This window comes from Globicephala melas, chromosome 6 (genome assembly GCF_963455315.2).
Source record: "Globicephala melas chromosome 6, mGloMel1.2, whole genome shotgun sequence".
Classification (NCBI taxonomy): Eukaryota; Metazoa; Chordata; class Mammalia; order Artiodactyla; family Delphinidae; genus Globicephala; species Globicephala melas.
This window is the reverse complement of record NC_083319.1, coordinates 31,610,143-31,635,447: the sequence shown is the minus strand read 5'-3', so window position 1 is coordinate 31,635,447 and position 25,305 is coordinate 31,610,143. Positions and strand designations below refer to the sequence as shown.

Below are 25,305 nucleotides of genomic sequence, written 5' to 3'. Positions count from 1 at the left end.
ACCAACAGTGAACTAGGGTTCCCTTTTCTTCACATACTTGCCAATACTTATCTCTTATCTTTTTGATAATGTGATAGTTATTCTAAGAGGTGTGAGGTGATATCTCATTGTGGTTTTGATTTTCATTCCCTGATGATTAGTGATGTTGAGCACCTTTTTATGTACCTGTTGGCCATTTGTGTATCTTCTTTGGAAGAATATCTGTGCAGGTCCTTTGCCCATTTTTAATTAGATTATTATTATTTTTAAATTTTTTTGCTATTGAGTTCTATGAGTTCCTTATATATTTTGAATAATAACCCCATTTCAGATATATGGTTTGCTAATATTTTCTCCCATTCCATAGGTTGTCTTTTCATTTTGTTGATGATTTCCTTTGCTGTGTAGAAGCTTTTTAGTTAGATGCAGTCTCGTTTATTTTTGCTTTTGTCGCATGAGCATTTGGGTTAATTTCCAAAAAAATCATTGCTAAGACTAACTTCAAGGAGCTTTTTCTGTATGTTTTCTCTAGGAGCTCTATGGTTTCAAGTCTTGCATTTAAGTCTTTAATCCATTTTGAGTAAGTTATTTTGAGTGTTATAAGATAGGGACCCAGTTTCATTCTTTTGCATATGGCTATCCAGTTTTCCCAACACCATTTATTGAATATATCTTTTTTCCATTGAGTATTCTTGGCTCTCTTGTCAAATATCAATATTAGTTGACTGTATATGCAGTGGTTTATTTCTGGGTTCCCAATTCTGTTCCACTGATCTCTGTGTGTGTTTTCATTCCATTGCCACATTGTTTTGGCTACTATAACTTTATAATATAGTTTAAAATCAGGAATTGTGGTGCCTACAGATTTGTTCTTCTTTCTCAAGTTTTCTTTAGACATTTTGAGGCTTTTCAGCTTCCATAAGAATTTTAGGATTGTTTTTCTATTTCTGTGAAAAATGCCATTGGAATTTTGATAGGGGTTGCATTGAATCTATAGATGGCTTTAGATAGTATAGACACTTAAGCAATATGAATTCTTCCAATTCATGAGCATGGAATATCTTTCCATTTTTCTGGTGCTTTCTTCAGTTTCTTCCATTCATGTCTTACAGTTTTCAGTGTAGAGATCTTTCATCTCCTTGGTTAAATTTATTCCTAAGTAATTTATTGTTTTGATGCTATTGTAGATTGGATTGTTTTCTTTATTTTTTTCAGGTAATTCATTGCTAGTGTACAAAACACAGCTGATTTTTGTATGTTGATATTGATTCCTGCAACTCTGCCAAATTCATTTATTAGTTCTAATAGTTTTTTGGTGGAGTCTTTAGGGTTTTCTATATGTAAGATCATATTATCTGAGGACAGAGATAATTTTACATCTTTCTTTGTGATTTGGTTGCCTTTTATTTATTTTTCTCTCCTGGTTACTCTGGCTAGAACTTTGAGTATTATGTTGAATAGGAGTGGTGAGAGTGGGCACCCTTGTCTTGTTCCTGACCTTAGAGGAAAAGCTTTCAGCTTTCCACCATTTAGTATGATATTAACTGTGGGCTTGTCATATATCTCCTTTATTACGTTGAGGTACATCCTTCTGTACCCAATTTGTTGAGAGTTTTATCGTGAAAGGATGTTGAATTGCATTACATGCTCTTTCTGCATCTATTGAAATAATCATTTGATTTTTATCTTTCATTCTGTTAATGTGATGTAACATGTTTATTGATTTGTGTGTATTGAATCCTTGTGTCCCAAGGGTGAGTCCCACTTGATCATATTGTACGATCTTTTTAATGCGCTGTTGAATTCAGTTTGCTAGTATTTTCATGGGAATTTTTGTATTTGTATTCATCAGGGGTAGTAGTTTGGCCTGTAGTTTTCTTTTCTTGTAGTGTCCTTATCTGGCTTTGCGTTCAGGGTAATGCTGGCCTCGTAAAATGAATTTGACTGTATTCCCCACTTTATAGTTTTGAAAGAGTTTGAGAAGAATATTGGTATCTACTCTTCTTCAAATGTTTGGTGGAATTCATTAATGAAACGTCTTAGTCCGAGGCTTGTTGTTGTTGGGAGGTTTTTGATTACTGATTCAGCTTCTTACTCATTATTGGTCTGTTCAGATTTCCTGTTTCTTCATGATTGAGTCTTTGTATGATTGAGTAGGTTGTATGTTTCTAGGAAGTTTTCCGTTTCTTCTAGGTTGTCCAGTTTATTGGCATATAATTGTTCATAGTAGTGTCTTTGATTTTTTGTGTTTTTGTAGTGTCAGATCTGAGCACTGGTTGCTCTAAACCCTGTCTTCTTCCATGTCTCTATCTGATCCCCAGTGCTTGGGTCCAGCAGGTTCCCCCTGCTTTGTGAGACCTGAGTGGGCCTCCTGGAAAGTGTCCTGCAAAGCTGGGGAAGTCACATATCCACTTTGGGATCTCTTTTAACAACTGAAGAAAATGTAGGCCCTCTTAGTGTGATGCTGTGCCAGCCTGAGGGAGGGGCAACGTGTTCAAAGTGAAACCTCTCCTCTTACCCTTCTAAGGTGGTCTTTCTTGGTCTCTGTGGTCCAGGGGTGTGTTTCAGCCTTACCCTCAGGGTTCTGGGTTTTTCACAATGGCAAGCTATCTATGGATAGATGCTAGATGGTCTTCTTGCGTCAGGGACTGAGGTTAAGAACAACCTATGTCACCATCTTGATGATGTCATTAACCTGGTTTTCATTATTTTCATCTCTTATCTCTCTAGATTTCATTTTAGGTCATTTTAAGTATCTATTTTGTTGTCCACTAATTCTCTTTTTAGCTGTGTTTTATTTTATCCCTTCATTGAAGTTTTAATTTCATTTATTTTAATGTTTATTTCTAGAATTCTACTTGGTTCCAATTCTGTGTGCCTAATTACTCTTTCTGGGCTCTTGTTTCTCATAGTTTCAAGCCTCTCTTTTATTTATTTAAATTATATTCAATATGGTTATTTTATTTTTGGTACTTGACAATACCATTTGCAGATCTTTTTTGGGTCTGTTATATGTTTCTCACTCATAATGCGTTATTTTCCTTGTGTGTTTAGTAACTTTTCTTTCTACTGTGGTCTCTTCGTTTTCTTTGGAATTTTATCTCTGGGAAATAGATGAGCTCTGGATTGACACTGGGTTCCTCTAGGAAGGATTAGCATTGGTTTCTGCCAGTTGCTTAGTGGAACTACCAAATTGGGACCACCTTGAGTTAAATTCTCTGCTTGAGGGTTTTTGTTCTCAAAGGTGGTGTGAATTCGGACTGTATATAAACTCATGTGCAAACTAGCTTGTTATTATCAGGGGATTTTTTATACCCCCTCTATCTAGTAATAAAGCAAAAACAGGCAAGATTTGGCCATCCCTTTTTGTGTGGTGGGGCTCATTTTGCTGAGACCGAGGTGTTCCAGCTTTATGTGTAGTTTTATTTGTTTACTCATTTTTAATAAGTTATAATTTATTTACAACGGAATGGGCATTGATTGCAGATCAATTGGGAAAACACGGTGTTTTCAATAAATGGTTGCTGCAACAATAGGTTTTCCATATGTTACGTTCCATAATGTAATGAGATCTTATATCACAGCATAAACAGTAGACCCTAAGAATGAGCTTCTTTCCATTGAGATCTATGTGGTCATCAAAGCAGATGCTTAAGGTCCCTATGGTTCAGCAGAAACCTCAAGATAAAAGCCAGTTTTTTTTTTTAACATCTTTATTGGAGTATAATTGCTTTACAATGGTGTGTTAGTTTCTGCTTTATAACAAAGTGAATCAGCTATACATATACATATAGCCCCCATATCTCCTCTCTCTTGCCAATCAAAATCCCAATAGAGAGTCTCATGAAATACCACAAGCTGATCTTAAAATTCTCACAGAAGAGCCAAAGATTAAGAAGAGTTATGGGGGTGAAATATACAGCATAAGAGATATGGTCAACGACATTGTAATAACTTTGTATGGGAACAGATTGTTACTATACTTATAGTGGTGATCATTTTGTAATGTATTTAAATGTTGAATCACTATGTTGTACACCTGAAACTAACATAATATTGTATGTCAACTATTATTTCAATAAAAGAAAAAGAAGAGCTAAGATAAGTTTGAAATACAAAAAAAAAAAAAAAGCCAGTTTTGGTGTCTGCTTATCTGCCTAAGCCTCTTTTCACTGCATTTTTGGGCTTTGTATCTTACTTTCTTACCTTCTCAGTTTTACATTGAATTGCATTTTTAAAATATTTCATAATTTTATCCAACACGTTACTGTTTCAACCCTGAGAGGGCTGTTCATCCACTCTCATCCACCATAGTGCCATAAATGGAAATTCTAGTTATCTTTATTTACTCTTTAATCTTTTCCCTGTATTTTTGACATTCACTTTGATAATAAGAAACTTCAGTGCAACTATAAAGTGAGACTTTCTGGTGTTTAAATGCTAAATGGGAATATTTGAAACTTATGGAAATAACTTTATTTTTGAACCATGATAATATTTTTAAAATAGATGAGTTTCCAGCCCCTAGCTCTCTTGGTAAACTTAACATTGACTTCTAAATATTCATTTATTTCCATGTTGACTTTCCAATTCTTTCTTTTTTAGTATTAACAAATGATTTTTTTTTAAGTTTATCTATTTTATTTATTTATTTTTGGCTGCATTGGGTCTTCGTTGCTGCGTGCGGGCTTTCTCTAGTTGCAGTGAGCAGGGGCTACTCTTCATTGTGGTGCGTGGGCTTCTCATTGTGGTGCGTGGGCTTCTCACTGCGGTGGCTTCTCTTGTTGCAGAGCAGGGGCTCTAGGCGTGCGGGCTTCAGTAGTTGTGGCATGTGGGCTCTAGAGCACAGGCTCAGTAGTTGTGGCGCACGGGATTAGTTGGTCCGCAGCATGTGGGATCTTCCTGGACCAGGGCTTGAACCCATGTTCCCTGCATTGGGAGGTGGATTCTTAAACACTGTGCCACCAGGGAAGTCCCAACAAATGATTTTTAATTAAAGATAAAGAGCATCCATCTTCCACTAGCTCAATCCTTCATGAACTTTTGTTTTCCCTGCCACACAGTCATACTTTAATGCTAACGATTTTTATTATTTAGGCAGGAGCGTTAAAATCATCAGTTCCCTTCAAAAGACCTCATTTAATCAACTGCATTAGTAACCTACTTAATGCAATCATAGGCTAATTGAGTGAAAAAAAGAAAACCAATACATTATGCTGGTTAAGCTATTAAAATCTGTAGGGTTTGATGGGAAAACAGAATTAAATTATAAATTCTTTGTCATATACTCTACTTCAGTTCTTTCTTCCTCAGTGGGAGAGAATCTGTATTATAGCATTATTAGTATGTAAAATACTTAATGGTGCCTGTAAGTGTGCACACCTACATTTACAGTATTTTCATTCATGCTATACTTTGGCGTAAAGAACTATCTACATTTAAAAACATATTAAAGATAGTTTAAGACAGGAGATTAGAAAGACAGTAAGCTGATGAGATTCTTTTCCTCAAGAATTGTTTTTCAGGTCACACTGGGAGAAGGTATATTTGATCTTTTCCTCCAAACTATCAGGTTATTTTAAGATTAGGTTAGCTAATTTTTCATAGGAGTACATCTTTCTTAGGTGGTCAAAAGCATTGTTATATCACTAAGCACATTACTATAAAGTGAAGAGCATATTAAAGTTTGGGTATCTTACTGTTCTGATATATTGAGCTAGTTTAGCACAAACTTCCAGATAGATATGAAAGGCCAGAGGAGGGTTTTCTCTACCTGCCTATGGTTTTCACCCAAAGGTCTTCAACATTGGCTTTGGTATTGCTTGAGAAGGTATTTCAAATGCTACCCTTGCCTTGGAGAGCCATCTGAAATATTTGCAGAGTGGTCCTTTTGTTCTGCATGTAATCTGGTCTGGACGTGGTGCCCCAGCTGGGTTAGGTGATCTTTTGTGCTCTGTAGCTTCCTATAGGAAGCACGGGTCATGTAGTCCTGATTTCTAAGTGTCTCTCCCACTAGATTACAAGGTCCTTTGCTCTGCAAGGTTTCATGCACATAATAGGCATGCAATAAATGCCTATTAAGTAACTGAATATACGAATGCTTAGACTTTTTTGGGGAATGGGTTTCCTGTAGTCTTTCTTTTGTCTCTCTCTTGTCCTTATCTCAGAATGACCCCTAAAGAAAACTAAATCTAGAGAAATGCTTTATCATTTTCAGTATGGATTTGCTGGCCAAAAGAGGGTTTCAAACTCAGATTTGTGCCTATTTCTTGGAAACTGGCATTTGACTCTGCATTAATACTCAGTTTTGGCCTTTGCAACATGTAAAACTAAAACCACATGCCAATTCTTCACTTACTTGGTGAAAAAGGAGCTGTGCTGTCATATTATTAAGGCCCTTTACAGTTAGGTTTTATAAGTTTGTTTTATGTGATGAATCTTGACTCTTGCTTTAACTTTTTTTAACTCGCACTTCGATTCTACACATATTTTGTCATGCATGGAACACTGAATATTCCATGTGAGACATGAAGAGGTAAGAATTAGACTCTCCTTATTCATATTTTAGAACTAATGGACAAGGAGGTGGTTGAAGTTTGAGCCAAGGTAGAGATGCTCTCTGGAAATGAAGGCATGTGTTTGTCGTTAACCTGTTATAATTAAAGCACTAGGGAGGAGCCGGTATTCTTTCTCCACCTGTGAACACCTTTATCCCAGAAGGCAGGGCTAGGAATTTCCTAGGTTTTTTAGGTTTCTCTGTTCCCCTATTCAACAAATATTAATTGAACGTCTGGCACATGCTAGGACTGTGCTTGGGGCTTGGAATCGGTACTTCTGCAGTTGTTTTCTCACTGCGGGGCAAGGGCAGACATTGTTACCACAGTGTCTGGCATATGGTAGAAACTCCATACATATTAGTGTTTGTGATTGTTATTATTCAAGTAGTCCCACATTGTGCACAGCCCAACAATGTCAGTTATACTGTGATTCCATCTCAGAGGCTTGGACAGAGGGTAACCAGATTTCAAGAAGAAAATGTGGGAACTCCACTGTATTTATTTATTTCAAATTATTTATTTCAAAGAGAACCCCTGCCCCAGGAAGAACAACAACCCACATTTGCTGAGTCATTGCAGCAACTTCAGGGGAAGTCCAGTAAGATTGCGGGCCCCTTGGGGGCCAGTCCACAGCAGGAAGTGTAGTAAGGATCTTTGTAGACAGTATCATCCAGCCCTCCTCACTGCTGCTCAGCTGTGCAGGGCCCCTCATCCATTCATTGCAGGCAATAGCAGTAGGTGCCCTGGCTCTCTGTCCATTTCCCTGCTCCATGCTGCCTACATCTCATAGTAGCCCACACTTCATCCAGGTGGTCTAATATGCTTTAGTATATTTTAGTATCTTTGTTTTGTTATTACTCATTTCTCTTTTAGGAGGTGCTCTTACTTCTTCTTTTGGGAGATCTTTTCTTTTATACCTTGATGGCAAATTGGAATTCCAAGACCTAATTCAAATTGTGATACTGGTGCCTTAATTTATGAGCCTCCCACGTTAATAGGAGCATTTGGATTCTGTATGGGGCTACCGTCTTAATATGAATATTTTGGTTCTGAGATTCTGCCCTGAAAATCATACCAGTGTGCTAAACTGTTAGTGATGTTTTAGGCATGCTAATCTTGGTTTATGAATTGATGTCACAGGAAAGGAGTGAGACAGATTCCAGTCACCACTTTTTCATGTCTGTAGTACCTCCTATGTAGTGTTCCCCCACACATGACTTTTCATTGTGAACTTTCAGAATAAAGTCATGTTCTGCTTTTTTTTTTCTATTTGAAATAAACAACCAATTTAGCAGTAGGGAAACAACTTTATTAATGAAATGACAACATATTTTTTAGAAGGCTCAAATTAAGAAAAACTGTTGGATACACACCAACCATAGTGATGTTCTATCAAAAACCAGAGTGAATTAAAATTATGATCATATTTTTAGCGCATTATCAGATACGTCACCTGTAGGGATTCCCATGTGCAGTGGTGATATTGGCCAATAAAATATGTCACTTTAATATGTTTTATATTGTTTTAAGTAAAAACTTGTTTAAAAGAAAACATGCATGTAATCTCAGCATTTTCCTGCACATTTTTAAGATTATCAAATTTTCAAGTCACTCCACCTGTCTTTATTTTCAGTATTAAATGCCCTTGTTCAATTTAATTCAATCAAACATTGATTACACATTTACTATGTGTCAGTTATATCTTTCTCCCTTTTCTAAGCTCCAATACAACGTGCTGTCTGATCCACTTATATGGCACTGATTGATGTATTTTGGTTTTTTGAGTGTAAGTCTTATCTGCTCGACTACATTTCAAGATCTTGAAGGTTAGGGAATTATATATTTTTTATTCCCTTTATAGTGTCTAATACTTATGTACACAGTAGGCAGTCAGTAAATATTAGGTGATTGGATTAAATGAGTTAATCTATGTAACAGCACTTAGAACAATTCCTGGGACGTGATAAACAATGTTTGTGACTGGTTAGTAAAATATGAAATTATTAACTAAATAAAAAATACTTCTAAGGTTGGTATATTTTGGGAAGTGTAGTTAGGGTCTGACATGATGTTGGGCACACAGAATGGACAATAAATTTTTGCTAAATTATTCAATTGAAGATTCATATAAATCTATATAGTAGTAAGTTCACTGAGAAATTAGATCTGTTAGGAGATCTGTTTGGAGTCAACCAGACAGGACTTCAGTCACTTGGTAGAAACATTTGGGCCAAGGAAAAAGCATAGTGGGGATTAATCAGAAGGTGATAGGAAAAAGGATAGTTTATCCTTGGCTTTGATAAGAGTAAGGGATGTTGGAATGAACTAGAGAGGAGGACTGGGTTTCCTTCCTGGTTAGGACAGGTGGGTGGGTGGGTGGAGAATCAAGTGCTGGGAGGTAGTCAGTTCTACCTACCAATGTTCAATCTTAGATTCTATCCAGTAATGCCTCTCAGCTGGCATTGTGAAGGAGGGGGTAAGGAATCTAATGCAGAGCAGAGCAGGACCAGGTGCCCGAGGGTACCCCAAAATATAATCTCAGTTGCAAGGGTAGAGTCAGATCTGGATGGGGTCATTGTAGTTGGCATCTGCTGGGGAAGTTGGTCCCTGTGCTCACACCATCATCTTTTTTGGAAGAGCTCAGTTCTTATTATTTATCATAAGTTAACGTGTCCTGAGGCCTGAAGGCATCAATTGATGGACACCGCAAACTGAATCAGACTTTCATATTCAGAGTAGTTGGTTACCAGCAAAAATAGAATCTGATACAAATTTTAACGTCTAACAAAATTCTTTTCCATTTCCTTGGTGTTAATAGATGTGGATATATTGAAGGCTAATATGATTCTCTCTCTCTTTCTCTCTCTCTCTCTCTCTCTCTCTCTCTCTCTCTCACACACACACACACACACACACACACACACGTGTGTGTGTGTACATGCACATCCAACAAATTTAATTTTTTTTTTTTTTTTGCGGTACGCGGGCCTCTCACTGTTGTGGCCTCTCCCGTTGTGGAGCACAGGCTCCGGACGCGCAGGCTCAGCGGCCATGGCTCACGGGCCTAGCCGCTCCGCGGCATGTGGGGTCCTCCCGGGCTGGGGCACGAACCTGTGTCCCCTGCATCGGCAGGCAGACTCTCAACCACTGCGCCACCAGGGAAGCCCCAACAAATTTAATTTTTGTTGAGCTTTTTTGTTAGAGCTTCAGCTGCAGCACATTTGTCTTTGAAATTGAATGCACTGCTTTTTGGTTTTTTTTAATCCAAACTAAAATTAAAATTTCCTTTTATACTTTTAACTGGTTATGTGCCTCATCTGTTTGTGAGAACACATTTGCATGAATATCCTATATCCTATATTCAAAGTCTTTATTACTTCTACTCTGGCTTCCAGCAATAAATACAGTCTTCACCAGGTTCTTTGGAAACCCAGATGCTAAATCTCGTACTAAAAAATCTGTCCTCTTGTCAAGCCATCTGGCTTTGGAGTTTTGGCCTCTCTGTTGCTCTGTACATAAGCCTTTGCTCACTCTGCTTTAGGTCACCGTAAGATTCCTGACTGGCAGCTTTTGTTTTACTTCTTTGCATGAGTATGGGCACAAGCCTTTCCTGGAGTATGTCGCTGTGAGACGGCTGAGGCCAGACCACAACACTGACAAAACTAATGATGTTTCAAAAACAGTGGAAGGGAAGTTTTCAACATGAAGTGTAACCTAAACAACTTCTAGATGAGGATTCTCTTATCTCCTGTAGGCCTGGCAGAGTGGTGGGTCCCTGATGGTGTCCTCAAGGCTGGTGACACTTTGAAGGCCAGATCTAATTTCCAGATAGATAAAGGATTTTATCTTTGCCTCACTTCTCAACCCTCATTTTCTGCCCCAGGATCTGCTCTTTCTGTGAACAATTGGCAGCTAAAATATTTACTCCTTTTAAGGAAATCCCAAAGGCAAGTGATCTTGACCAGTGGCTCTCACCAGGATAATTATACCAAATTACAATAGTCCAGCATCACCACACATAGGGGTTTTCAGGTTTAAGTAACATAGCATATCAGAGGAAGGTGTCCAGATTGAGCCGTGCTGAGTTCAGTTTAATTTGCTTTTAAAGCAGTTGAATATCATGCCTGCTGCCTTTCTGCTGTTGTGGGAGTCTCATATCCTTATCTACATGAGCAATTCTCAGTACACCTGCCTTTTCCTATCCCTGAACCCAGCCATTTCCCTGGGAAAAACAATGATATTATTTAAATCCATGTATAGGAAAGAAATAGTACTCTAAAAATAAATAGTAAAGCCTTAGACACATAATCCTGGCAAAGCCATTTTTACAATTAATCCATATCACCAATAGAAATTGTATCTTCTCAAACTAAATATCTACATTTGTGTTATTTCACCATTTCCCCCAAGCATTATGCGTGAGAGCATTTATTTAACCAAAGAGCTCATCTGAGATAATTTTTCCTTAAAAAAGATAGAATCAATCACAAAGGTGAATTCAAGTCATCTTTAGAGAGACCAAGATGACCTGCAGCTACTTGACCAGCTCTTCTGTTTTCCTTCCTCCTTTTCGCTTCTTTCTGCGTTCGCTTTGTCCACTTTCCCCCTGTGAACTTCCTGTCCATCCATGGATTATGTTAATGAGGACTAAACTAAGGGACCAACTTGCCACAGCAATTCTCTCTCTCTTTTGGATCTTTTTATTATGGAATATTTCAGACATCCATCATCGAATAGTAAAATGCACCTTCATGTACTCATTAACCTTTGCTCATCTTATTTCATCTGTTCTCCCCACATCTTTAATTTTTGGTAGCATATTTAAAGCAAATCCATATTATTTCACCCATAAATACACCAGTATGTTTACAATAGATAAGGACTTAAAAACACTGCTACACAGTAGCAAAATTTTATATTATCTGAAACAATACCTCTGAAAAATTTCATATTTGTCTCCAAAGTGCCTTTTTACAGTTATTTTATTTGAATTAGGATCCAAACAAGGTTCATAAGTTACATTTGTTTGCCATCTTTCTGAAGTCTCTTGATCTCTAAAAGCTGCTACTCCACTTTTTCATGCTGTTTATTTCTTAAAGAAACCAGGACTTTTTTTTTTTTAACATCTTTATTGGGGTATAATTGCTTTACAATGGTGTGTTAGTTTCTGCTTTATAACAAAGCGAATCAGTTATACATATACATATATCCCCATATCTCTTCCCTCGTGCGTCTCCCTCCCTCCCACCCTCCCTATCCCACCCCTCCAGGCTGTCTCAAAGCACCGAGCCAATATCCCTGTGCCATGTGGCTGTTTCCCACTAGCTATCTACCTTACTACGTTTGTTAGTGTGTATATGTCCATGACTCTCTCTCTCCCTGTCACAGCTCACCCTTCCCCCTCCCCATATCCTCAAGTCCGTTCTCCAGTAGGTCTGCGTCTTTATTCCTGTCTTACCCCTAGGTTCTTCATGACATTTTTTTTTCTTAAATTCCATATATATGTGTTAGCATACGGTATTTGTCTTTTTCTTTCTGACTTACTTCACTCTGTATGACAGACTCTAGGTCTATCCACCTCATTACAAATAGCTCAATTTCGTTTCTTTTTATGGCTGAGTAATATTCCATTGTATATATGTGCCACATCTTCTTTATCCATTCATCCGATGATGGGCACTTAGGTTGTTTCCATCTCTGGGCTATTGTAAATAGAGCTGCAATGAACATTTTGGTACATGACTCTTTTTGAATTTTGGTTTTCTCAGGGTATATGCCCAGTAGTGGGATTGCTGGGTCATATGGTAGTTCTATTTGTAGTTTTTTAAGGAACCTCTATACTGTTCTCCATAGTGGCTGAACCAATTCACATTCCCACCAACAGTGCAAGAGTGTTCCCTTTTCTCCACACCCTAGAAACCAGGACATTTTTACTGGGACATTTTTCCTGTACAGTTTTTCTTATTTTGAAGTTGGCTGATTGCATCCTCATGCCGTCATTTAACATCATCCTCAATCTTGTTTTTTGTAGACTGATAACTTGATCTAGAGGCAACTAGATTTAGATTCAATTATTGGGCAAGAATAATTCACAGATGGTGAAGCACAGAATGACTGTTTTTTCTACTTTTCATAGTATTTTAAGGTTGGTTACTGGGTTCAGGTGATTTAAACCAGAGTGTGTATTGTAAAGTTCACCATCAACCTGTCACTTAATGGTCTTAGCTTCCATTGGTAATTGAGGTTCAGACCCTTTATTCATTATTATTTACATAAAGGGTGATTTTTCTAGTTCTGTTATTTCTTTTGCATTATTAGCAGGTATTCTTCTGTGATGAAGAACTTTCCTTCATCATCTCTTTGGTTTATACAAACATTTACTGATCTAGATGGAGCATATAATGCCTTTGCTATTGGCAGGCTGCCTCTCCCAGAATCTTCTCTGAAGGCCCTTCCCAGCTCAATGAGCCTGATGGAACACACCAGCTGGTACCTCACATCTCACCACTGATCAGTGGCTTCCCTCCTACCACCATATTCTATTCCTTGGCAGTCTATTTTTATAACCAACTGGTGCTCAGAGGGAAGCATAGACCCTTTTGACAGAAGAGGCTTTCCTAGCCAAAACTATAGGGTGGGACTTCTCAAAACACTCTCACACCTGTGAAGATTGCCTGCATTCGTTTCGTTGCCTGCACGTTCTTGACACGTGTGTTGCAGTCCCCAGCATTGGGTGTTTTGTGAATTTTCAGGGAGTTGCTGGAGTAGACAGGCATGACATGAACTTTGCATCAATGTTTAATACTGTCTGGAAAGCTCCCTGCTCAGGAACCCGGAGCCGAGCCTGTCAGCCTTCTGCTTTGTGATTTCTCTATGTGGGAGGACTCCATTTGCTGTGGGCTTATAAAAGGTACCTCGATCTGCAGCTAAAGAGAAAATTCATTGCTCTATTAACAAGTAAATGTGACTCATAAACTCATATTCTGTATTGGTGCAAGTAAAAAAGAGGACAAAAATCTGTATCTTCAAATTCAGCTGCTATTTCATAAAGTCCTTAAGAATATTTTTTTTCCCTCCAGAATGGAGCAATTAACAAGGAACTCTCTGAAAAACAACTGTTAAGTTTTTATCCAGATTCTTCCCCAGTACACTGGAAAGCCACAGCATATTTCATTACAATTCCAGATATTCTGACATTAAACTCCTCTCTTCAGATTCTCCCTTTGAAAGAGTGGTTGAAAGACTTGCTGTACAGAGATGAAATCCTCTCTCATATCCCTGAATCAGTTTTATAGAGTTTGCTCCATGTGCAAATTGAGTTCCACCTTTTTATGCTCTAGGATCGCTTTTAAAACACGAGCCCCAGGGTTTTCAGTGCACTTATCCATTGCTATATTTGAATGAAATTGAAAAAAAATTCCAAGAATTTTGATTTCTATGTGTTTTTAAATATTTTTCTATGAATTTCTTTAGGTTAACACTTAGTATGAGTTGAGAAGGATTGATGGCTCTACCATTGCTTGACCAATAATTATATATGTTGAAAGCCTTTGAGCAAGGTAAATGTCTTCTTTTCCAGTTGCCTTTTTCCCAGAGTCTCCCCATCTGAGACAGTTGGAAAAGGCATGAAAAATGAATGTGACAGGAAGTGGCTTAGCTCCCTGACATGCCGGTATTCTGGAACTGCTTGGGATTTATTGAAGCAGAATCAGTGGCAAGAAGTATCCAGTACTGCCAACATGTCCAGTGGGCTAAGGTCCTATAAATCTATGGAATAAATAGCTGCATAGTGGTATTTTTTCACCTATTTATTAACTGGTAGATAAGTCTCTTTGTTGCCATGGCAACATGAGAGTGGAGAAAGGAAATAGTTGGCAGGTTGTTACAAAGTATCAAACTTCTTTTACTCCTTCCTACATTCAATTTTTTTCGGTTTTGTGGGCCTGGGGATCTACTGGCAATAGTGTATTTTTGAAAAAGGCATTATTTAGGAATTCTCAGTGTCACCTATGGCATCTGAGGGGCTCTACAGAATGCCCCTAAATACTGAAGCTCTTACCCTATAGGAGCTCACATTAAGAGCTGTGAGAATTGACATCTCACAAGACAGAGAGGGACCTGGGAGGATTACTTAGGGATAAAAGAAATTTTCCTTTGGAAATTGTCCTTTGATTAAGAAAAGAGAAATGGATTTTCTGTAGCAGAGTCTTAATACCTAAAATTGGATTTTCCTAAATACAGTAGTATTAGGACTCTAATTTATAATAAGAGTGTTCATGTATCCTTCTCAAAGAACTTTCCCATCCTCTTCCATACTAAGCTTTTCTAAATCCACTATGATAAAGGTAAGCCTTATCTCTACGTTTCAGACAGAGATGCTGAAGCAGTAAGTGTAGATGAGTAGATACAGAGCTACAAGCATGATTAGTGTTTTCTGTATCTTAAACCTGGGCCCAGTCTGTTAGGATTTTCTTGTTCCCTTCTTCCCAACCAGGATACACTGAGTATAACTATTCATTGGTGATGCTGAATAAATTTTGAATGGTTTACACAGGGTGTAACTTTCGGTTATGTTTCAATATCCAGTCACACTCTATGTTCAGTTTCCTCTGACTCACTGTAAGAGATTGGATGCACTTGTAACCTCATAATTTTTTGTTTGGTTTGTTTAAATCAAGGTTCAACAATTCAGATGCTTACAAGGGCTGAGGCTGTGTAATTGAGTGTAATAGAGTGGTTGTGTGGCTTGTGGCTAATTGGCATCTCTACTTAGTATTCAAATTAAAAAAAAATTAGAGCAAGGTTCAACCCTTTGTCTGGGTTGAATTCAACCAGCAGTTTCAAGACTGGCATCTCCAGAAACATTTAAATGCTTGAAAAATGATTTGCTTAACAAAAAAATATGACTCAACTATTTATATTACTTTCTTAAACATTGATAATTATACTTGAATTGAAATTATTGGAATATTTGAAATATATAATTTACTTAAATCTTGAGAGCACACAATTAATTATGCACTTTAAAAGTCACACATTTCTTGCAAATCAAAACTACAATGCGATATCATCCCACACCGGTCAGAATGGCCATCATCAAAAAATCTACAAACAATAAATGCTGGAGAGGGTGTGGAGAAAAGGGAACCCTCATACACTGTTGGTGGGAATGTAAATGGATACAGCCACTGTGGAGAACAGTATGGAGGTTCCTTAAAATGCTAAAAATAGAACTACCATATGACCCAGCAATCCCACTACTGGGCATATACCCTGAGAAAACCAAAATTCAAAAAGAGTCATGTACCAAAATGTTCATTGCACCTCTATTTACAATACCCAGGATGTGGAAGCAACCTAAGTGTCCATCGACAGATGAATGGATAAAGAAGATGTGGCACATATATACAATGGAATATTACTCAGCCATAAAAAGAAATGAAATTGAGTTATTTGTATTGAGGTGGATGGACCTAGAGACTGTCATACAGAGTGAAGTAAGTCAGAAAGAGAAAAACAAATACCGTATGCTAACACATATATATGGAATCTAAAAAAAAAAAAATGGTCATGAAGAACCTAGGGGCAAGACAGGAATAAAGATGCAGACCTACTAGAGAATGGACTTGAGGATACGGGGAGGGGGAAGGGTAAGCTGGGACAAAGTGAGAGAGTGGTAGTGTATATATGGACATATATACACTACCAAATGTAAAATAGATAGCTGGTGGGAAGCAGTCGCATATCACAGGGAGATCAGCTTGGTGCTTTGTGACCAGCTAGAAGGGTGGGATAGGGAGGGTGGGAGGGAGGGAGACGCAAGAGGGAAGAGATATGGGGATATATGTATATGTATAACTGATTCGCTTTGTTATAAAGCAGAAACTAACACACCATTGTAAAGCAATTATACTCTAATAAAGATGTTAAAAAAAAGAAAGTCACACATTTCAGAGGGAAATACATGACATGCCTGAGTATTGGGTATAATAAGGCCAAGTGCCTCAGTCTTTAAAATTATCCTAAGAAAATTACTTAAGAAAATACTGGTTATTATTGCCTTGAATTTCCAAAATTTTCCTAGTCTTATACTCCTCTGTCCCTCCTTCCCTTCTTTTATTTTTTCCTTCTCTCTCCCCTCCTTTTTCTCTGTCTTTCCTTCCCTTTTCCTTTCCTTTTCCCTCCCCTCCCCTCCCCTTCCTTCCTTCCTTCCTCTCTCCCTCCCTCCCTTCCTGTAGTAAAACTACTTTTAGTACTATTTTTCATAAACACACATCAGATATTCTAAGATGTCTTTGCTGGAGCAATCCATATAACTTGGAGACCCCAGTAATCTTGCAGTAAGCTTTAGGCAGTAGACAAATGTCATCCTGGGACATTTCCTTGTTGCTCTCATGTTGGAGTCCTTATATTCTGTATCCTGTGTTTTCCTATTTTGGGGCTAACTTCCTTGTTTTGCTGGAATACATTTTCCAGTAACTTCCTGAGAAAAAGTGTGTAGAAGGTAACTTTATATTTTTGTATATTTATAAATGCTTATATTCTAGCATCACACTTAACTGGTAATTTGGCTAGTATAGAATTTACATTTGGAAATAATTTTCCCTCAGAATTTGGAAGGCACTGTAACATCTAGTTTACAGTATTGGTCTGGAGAACAAATCTGATTTCTGAGGTTTTGCATGTGACCTGTTTTTTCTCTATTCAGTGTTCTAAACTTTTGGAATGGTGTGCCTTGGTGTGGTTCTTTTTCATTTACTGTGTTGAGAACTTGGGTGGGCTCATTCACTATTAGAAATATTCTTATTTATTCGATAACTTCCTCTCCTTAATTTTCTGTTTTTATTTTCCTGGAAAAACGTTAGAGGTTGTACTTCCTAGAAAAATCCTTTTCTTAATTATTCTTTTGTGTTACCTGCCCACCCATCCCTCCTACCCCCCACTCTCTGGGAGAGCTCATTGACTCCATCTTCCAAATTTTCCATTGCATTTTTCACTTCTGCTTCGTATTTTAAAGTTTTTAGAATTCTTTCTTGTTCTCTGCTTGTTCCTTTTCTTGGGTTACATCTCCTCTTTATTCATGGATGTAATAATTTAACCTTTCTAATATATTTGAGGATATTAGTTATACTTTTTTCCCAAAGTTTTTCTGATGCATGACATTTTTCTGTTGCTTCCATGCTCCTTTTATCTGTTTGTTTATGATCTTCCTTTTGTGTTAGAACAGCATTTTTCAATTTTGTTTTCTCTGAAAAAATCCTTGAAATAATTTTCAGGTCTCAGGGAACTTCTGCATAAAATTATTAAATTTTCAGCTCAAGATATATAACATGACCACTAAATTTTGGATATAATAATTCAATAATAATTTCCAATGCTCTTTTGAGTAGAGGATAATATTTTTCCTGCAAATTTGCTTATTTTGTTCAATATATTAGCTAATTCTTTTTGTGTAGTGCCCTTTCCCATATAGGATGTCGACTTTATGTAAGTCAGTAACATAGATAGTGGTAACTTCAGATTTTTTTCTTTAAACATTTCCTACTAGATTTTTAAAACTTTATCCAAGTAGCCTAAAGTCTTATTCAAATTTCTGCTATATAAAATCCTAATGAGTTATGATATGTGGTATAACATGTATGGAAGAATAGTTTTCCTCCTATTTTAAACTAGAAATGGCTATTTATCCAATATTTTTTTGAAACAACTAGGTAGTAAAGATGAGCTTATCTTTCTTGAAATTAATATTTTTCTCTTTTTAAAATAAATTAAAAAATCGCATGAAGCAGAGATAAATTCTATTCAATAACTGGTTTAAGCCAATGTGGGATTTGATTTTTCTAAATATGGGGTTGTAGATTTAAGAAGAGGTTATGTATATGTATAGCTGATTCACTCTCTTATACAGCAGAAACTAACACACCATTGTAAAGCAATTATACCCCAATAAAGATGTTTAAAAAAAAAAAAAGAAGAGGTTATGAATTGATTTTAAATAATGGTATTTACAACATGAAAATTTATTGACAGTGTTGAATACTGATGCTATTACAACCATAAGCAAAAGCAATATGAATGAAATGCATTGTAAGAAACAACTGTATATAAGACTTTGAAAAAATATTTTCATATTGCATTCATGACCAGGATTAATTTTAATTTTAGCAATTACAAATTATTATAAATATGTGTTGGTTTCTGTTTCTCTCTTATGGAGTATATAGGCATAAAATAGTATTATTTTTGAAACTGAAAATAAAGAATAAAATTTACCTAATTACTTTGAAGCCTGTGCTTCTTTCTTCCCACACGAATACTGAAGTCTGGGTCAAATTTAAGATAAGCACACATGTATTTCATTTTCACTCAAAATGAAATGATCTCTTGGTGATAGCTAAATAAGAAAAGTTTGCTCAGACATGTTGAAAGTTGAAAAGTAGAGCAACATATTCATTGTCTTTCTCTGAGTGACTGGCCTTTTTTTCAATCACCTATTGCACCATTGCAGTGAAATGAATCTTGAGATTATAATTCTTTATCCCTAATTTATTGGAATTGCCCATTGACAGGTTAAAATTCTTCTTTTCTAAATCATACCTCATCTTCAAAAATAACCATTTTGAGCCATCAGATATGTTTGTTAAATATAATGCTAATAAAGTATAGGATAAAGACAACAAATAACTATACAAAGTATCACGAAAAATGGAAGCTTCACAGTACAATTTATTTCTAACCTCTACAACCCACGTTTTGCATGTTTAAAATAATAGCAAAATGACAGGGAGGCAATTGAATCACAGTACATAAAAATTTGTTCTTTAGAATGAAAATTTTTCTATAATTATTTTATTCACAAGCAGAACTTATTTATTCACATAAGCAGCCCATAAATAAAGATGGTTGAAGTAATTTGATGTCATCAGCCTACCATAGTCACCTCCATGCAGTGTAGTACTCACCAGTTATCAACAGCCTTCTCTATTTCATGTCAAATACTGAGAAGGGGCTTAAAGCAATAAACATGATCCTATACTGCACTGCTGAAAGATCTCTTACTAAATTGCTAATGGAGCTGTTGGGTCACTGTCCATCATTTTTTCATAAGGCATGTGAAGTTCAAAACTGCTGTTTATTATTACTTTTTGAATCATGATCTTTCACAGAGCCCCTAGAGACACTTTGTAGAACCCTACGGTTCCTTGAGAAACACTGTGTTGGAGATATTTATCTTCTCTTTGAGGTTAATTCACATAAAGTTTCTGTGAAGTATTATTGGTTGGGACCTTTCTTTTGTTGGGGATCCCCATGTGTCAGTACCTATGTCTTTTCTTGGGGCTATTCAGGACCCTCAACATTTCTGCCTGGAGATTAGTGGTTATATGCTTGGCTTCCAGTACTCTTGGATCTCAGCCATGCAAGGAGGCTGGATGAGAACCTCACTATTCAGAATGTAGACTTTGCACTTACCACCCTTGTTTTTAGCATGGTACCTCTTCCCTACCTTCCACTGTATCTAGTGTATAGATTTGGAGAATCTCTTGTTTAATTTCTTCACAGATTTAATTCCCAGTCTGACCACTCCTTGTGTAGATGTTCAGCCAATGCTATTTTCAGTCCCAAACTTCGTCTGCAATTCTGTATACTTGGTGCCACCAATCCCTAAGTTTTTATGGGGCTTATGGTAAGAATTGGTTTATTTCTCTTCTCCTTATCACCCTCCATTGCAGGTTTTTTTGTTTTTTTGGTTTTTGAGGTCTTTTTTGTATTCAGCTTTCTCAGCTATGATAAATCCTCCATTCATTTTCCATCTGCCAAAGGTTTGTTGGCACCTGTCATCTGTGTTGTCTCCTTTCCTGTTGTCTTTATTAATGTGTTTTTCTCTACTGTTCTCTTAGTCCTTATGGGATTCTACCTCTTTATTTCTTTATTCTCATCAGTGGAGTTCCAGGAAGGAATAGAGGTAAGAACATGTATTCAATATGCCTTGATTAACCAGATGTCCTTCATTGAAAGTCTTAATCCCTTTCTTGTGGAGGAACAATTCAGCAAGGCAAAGGATGCTCATGAAAAGTTTTGGAACTCAAGTGAAAGAAGTTCAGGCTTAGGCTCAACCCAGAAGTAGAAAACCGTCAGCCTGCAGGTCCAGAACAGTCCCCAGATGTCTTTTGTTTAAATATACAAAGTTTGTTCTTTATTTGATTAGTACTATTTTTTAAAAGGGGGAGAGTTCACATTATAACCAAGAATTCAGACATCTTTGAAACAAATCAGAAGATCTGGTTGTACATTATTGCGTGGTAACAGTTGACTAGGTGTGAGGAGTAAATGCATTCGCTCACTGGCTTGCTACATTTGTACCCAAGTCGGCTCCAGTCATAACTCTTAAGTGCTTGATTTTGACCTGCCCCCACTGCAGAAGAGTATTTCTTGGATTTAGGAAATTCACCACAGATTATACATTTGTTGTGTTATCTTCTATCTACTGAAAAATGTCATCAGTAACCCTTTTCTCTGAAAATATATCATTTCCTCCCTCATTTTTTCCCCCAATATAATATCTTTTCTTTTCCTTTTTTAATTAATTTTTTATTGGAGTATAGTTGATTTACAATGTTGTTAGTTTCTGCTATACAGCAAAATAAATCAGTTATACATATATTCACTCTTTTTTAGATTCTTTTCCCATGTCACCCTCATTCACTTTATTTTTTTAGTTTAAAAAAATTTTAACATCTTTATTGGAGTATAATTGCTTTACAATGGTGTGATAGTTTTTGCTGTATAACAAAGTGAATCAGCTATACGTATACATATATCCCCATATGCCCTCCCTCTCGCGTCTCCCTCCCACCCTCCCTATCCCACCCCTCTAGGTGGTCAAAAAGCACCGAGCTGATCTCCCTGTGATATGTGGCTGTTTCCCACTAGCTATCGATTTTGCATTTCATAGTGTATATATGTCCATGCCACTGTCTCACTTTGTCCCAGCTTACCCTTCCCCCTCCGCGTGTCCTCAAGTCCATTCTCTACGGCTGAATCTTTATTCTTGTCCTGCCCCTAGGTTCTTCAGAACCATTTCTTTTTACATTCCATATGTATACGCATATGGTATTTGTTTTTCTCTTTCTGACTTACTTCACTCTGTATGACAGAATCTAGGTCCATTCATCTCACTACAAATAATTCAATTTTGTTTCCTTTTTTGGCTGAGTAATATTCCATTGTATATATAAGCCACATCTTCTTTATCCATTCATCTGTCAGTGGACATTTAGGTTGCTTCCATGTCCTGCCTATTGTAAATAGAGCTACAATGAACATTGTAGTACATGACTCTTTTTGAGTTATGGTTTTCTCAGGGTATATGCCCAGTAGTGGGATTGCTGGGTTATATGGTAGTTCTATTTTTAGTTTTTTAAGGAACCTCTGTACTGTTCTCCATAATGGCTGTATCAATTTACATTCCCACTAACAGTGCAGGAGGGTTTCCTTTTTGCCACACCCTCTCCAGCATTTATTGTTTCTAGATTTTTTGATGATGGCCATTCTGACTGGTGTGAGGTAATACCTCATTGTAGTTTTGATTTGCATTTCTCTAATGATTAGTGATGTTGAGCATCCTTTCATGTGTTTATTGGCAATCTGTTTATCTTCTTTGGAGAAGGGCTTCTGCCCATTTTTGGATTGGGTTGTTTGCTTTTTTGATATTGAGCTGCATGAGCTGCTTGTAAATTTTGAAGATTAATCCTTTGTCAGTTGCTTCATATGAAAATATTTTCTCCCATTATGAAGGTTGTCTTTCTGTCTTGCTTATGGTTTCCTTTGCTGTGCAAAAGCTTTGAAGTTGCATTAGGTCCCATTTGTTTATTTTTGTTTTTATTTCCATTTCCATTTCTTTTTTGAGGTGGGTCAAAAAGGATCTTGCTGTGATTTATGTCATAGAGTGTTCTGCCCATATTTTCCTCTAAGAGTTTTATGGTGTCTGGCTTTACATTTCGGTCTTTAATCCATTTTGAGTTTATTTTTGTGTATGGTGTTAGGGAGTGTTTTAATTTCATTCTTTTACATGTAGCTGTCCAGTTTTCCCAGCACCACTTATTGATGAGGCTGTCTTTTCTCCACTGTATATTCTTGCCTCCTTTATCAAAAATAAGGTGCCCATATGTGCGTGGGTTTCTCTCTGTGCTTTCTATCCTGTTCCATTGATCTGTATTTCTGTTTTTGTGCCAGTACCATACTGTCTTGATTACTGTAGCTTTGTAGTATAGTCTGAAGTCTGGGAGCCTGATTCCTCCAGCTCCGTTTTTCTTTCTCAAGATTGCTTTGGCTATTCGGGGTCTTTTGTGTTTCCATACAAATTTTTTGTTCTAGTTCTGTGAAAAATGCCATTGACGGCTTAATAGAGATTGCATTGAATCTGTAGATTGCTTTGGGTAGTATCATCGTTTTCACAGTGTTCACTCTTCCAATTTAAGAACATGGTATATCTCTCCATCTGTTGGTATCATCTTTAATTTCTTTCATCAGTATCTTATAGTTTTCTGCATACAGGTCTTTTGTCTCTTTAGGTAGGTTTATTCCTAGGTACTTTATTCTTTTTGTTGCAGTGGTAAATGGGATTGTTTCCTTAATTTCTCTTCAGAAAGAGAAGAGAAATTAATGTATAGGATTAGTGTATAGGAATGTTAGTGTATAGGAATGCTAGTGTTAGTGTATAGGAATACAAGAGATTTCTGTGCATTAACTTTGCATCCTGCTACTTTACCAAATACATTGATTAGCTCTAGTAGTTTTCTGGTAGCATCTTTAGGATTCTCTATGTATAGTATCATGTCATCTGCAAACAGTGACATTTTTACTTCTTTTCCAATTTGTATTCTTTTTATTTCTTTTCTTCTCTGATTGCTGTGGCCAGTACTTCCAAAACTATGTTGAATAATAGTGGTGAGAGGGGACATCCTTCTCTTGTTCCTGACCTTAGAGGAAATGCTTTCAGTTTTTCACCATTGAGAATGATGTCTGCTGTGGGTTTGTTGTATAAGGCCTTTATTATGTTGAGGTAGGTTCCCTCTATGCCCACTTTCTGGAGAGGTTTTATCATACATGGGTGTTGAATTTTGGCAAAAGCTTTTTCTGCATCTATTAAAATGGTCATATGGTTTTTATTCTTCAATTTGTTAATATGGTTTATCACATTGATTGATTTGCATATATTGAAGGATCCTTGCATCCCTGGGATAAATCCCACTTGATCATGGTGTATGATCCTTTTAATGTGTTGTTGGATTCTGTTTGCTATTATTTTCTTAAGGATTTTTGCATCTATATTCATCAGTGATATTAGTCAGTAATTTTCTTTATTTTGTAGTATCTTCATCTGGTTTTGTTATCAGGGTGATGGTGGCCTCATAGAATGAGTTTGGGAGTGTCCCTTCCTCTGAAAATTTTTGGAAGAGTTTGAGAAGGATAGGTGTTAGCTCTTCTCTAAATGTTTGATAGAATTCACCTGTGAAGCCATCTGGACCAGGACTTTTGTTTGTTGGAAGATTTTTAATCACAGTTTCAATTTCATTACTTGTGATTGGTCTGTTCATATTTTCTATTTCTTCCTGGTTCAGTTTTGGAACGTTATACCTTTCTAAGTATTTGTCCATTTCTTCTAGGTTTTCCATTTATTGGCATAGGGTTGCTTGTAGTAGTCTCTTAGGATGCTTTGTATTTCTACGGTGTCTCTTCTCCGTTTTCATTTCTAATTTTATTGATTTGAGTCCTCTCCCTCTTTTTCTTGATGAGTCTGGCTAATGGTTTATCAATTTTGTTTATCTTCTCAAAGGACCAGCTTTTAGTTTTATTGATCTTTGCTATTGTTTTCTTTTTTCTATTTCATTCATTTCTGATCTGATCTTTATGATTTCTTTCCTTCTACTAACTTTGGGTTTTGTTCTTCTTTCTCTAGTTCCTTTAGGTGTAAGGTTAGATTGTTTATTTGAGATTTTTTTTGTTTCTTGAGGTAGGCTTGTATTGCTATAAACGTCCCCCTTAGGACTGCTTTTGCTGCATCCCATAGGTGTTGGATCATCGTGTTTTTGTTGTCATTTGTCTCTAGGAATTTTTTGATTTTCTCTTTGATTTCTTCAGTTATCTCTTGGTTATTTCATAACATATTGTTTAGCCTCCACGTGTTTGTGTTTTTTACGTTTTTTCCCCTGTAATTCATTTCTAATCTCATAGAGTTGTGGTCAGAAAAGATGCTTGATATGATTTCAGTTTTCTTAAATTTGCCTGATTTGTGACCCAAGATGTGATCTCTCCTGAAGAATGTTCTGTGCGCACTTGAGAAGAAAGCATAATCTGCTGTTTTTGGATGGAATATCCTATAAATATCAATTAAAACTATCTGGTCTATTGTGTCATATAAAGCTTCTGTTTCCTTATTTATTTTCATTTTGGATGATGTGTCCACTGGTGTAAGTGAGGTGTTAAAGCCCCCCTCTATTACTGTGTTACTGTCGATTTCCTCTTTTATAGCAGTTAGCAGTTACCTTATGTATTGAGGTGTCCCTATGTTGGGTGCATATATGTTTATAATTGTTATATCTTCTTCTTGGAATGATCCCTTGATCATTATGTAGTGTCCTTCCTTGTCTCTTATAACACTCTTTATTTTAAAGTCTATTTTCTGTGATATGAGTATTGCTACTCCAGCTTTCTTTTGATTTCCATTTGCATGGAATATCTTTTTCCATCCCCTCACTTTCAGTCTGTA

At 36.7% G+C, this 25,305-nt stretch overlaps 1 protein-coding gene across 3 annotated transcripts in view; it reads left to right on the top strand.

Moving 5' to 3' along the window:
- Window positions 1–25,305, top strand: part of PLPPR1 (phospholipid phosphatase related 1) — a 641,182-nt gene that overhangs the window by 121,515 nt on the left and 494,362 nt on the right. Inside the window, exon 1 of one of the 3 annotated variants that reach the window (XM_060299951.1) lies at window positions 15,987–16,033. The exons of the other annotated variants lie outside the window; for them this stretch is intronic. The gene's annotated coding sequence lies outside the window, so the exon portion shown is untranslated. Of the gene's footprint in view, window positions 1–15,986; window positions 16,034–25,305 lie in introns of those variants that run through there. 3 annotated transcript variants of the gene reach the window in all.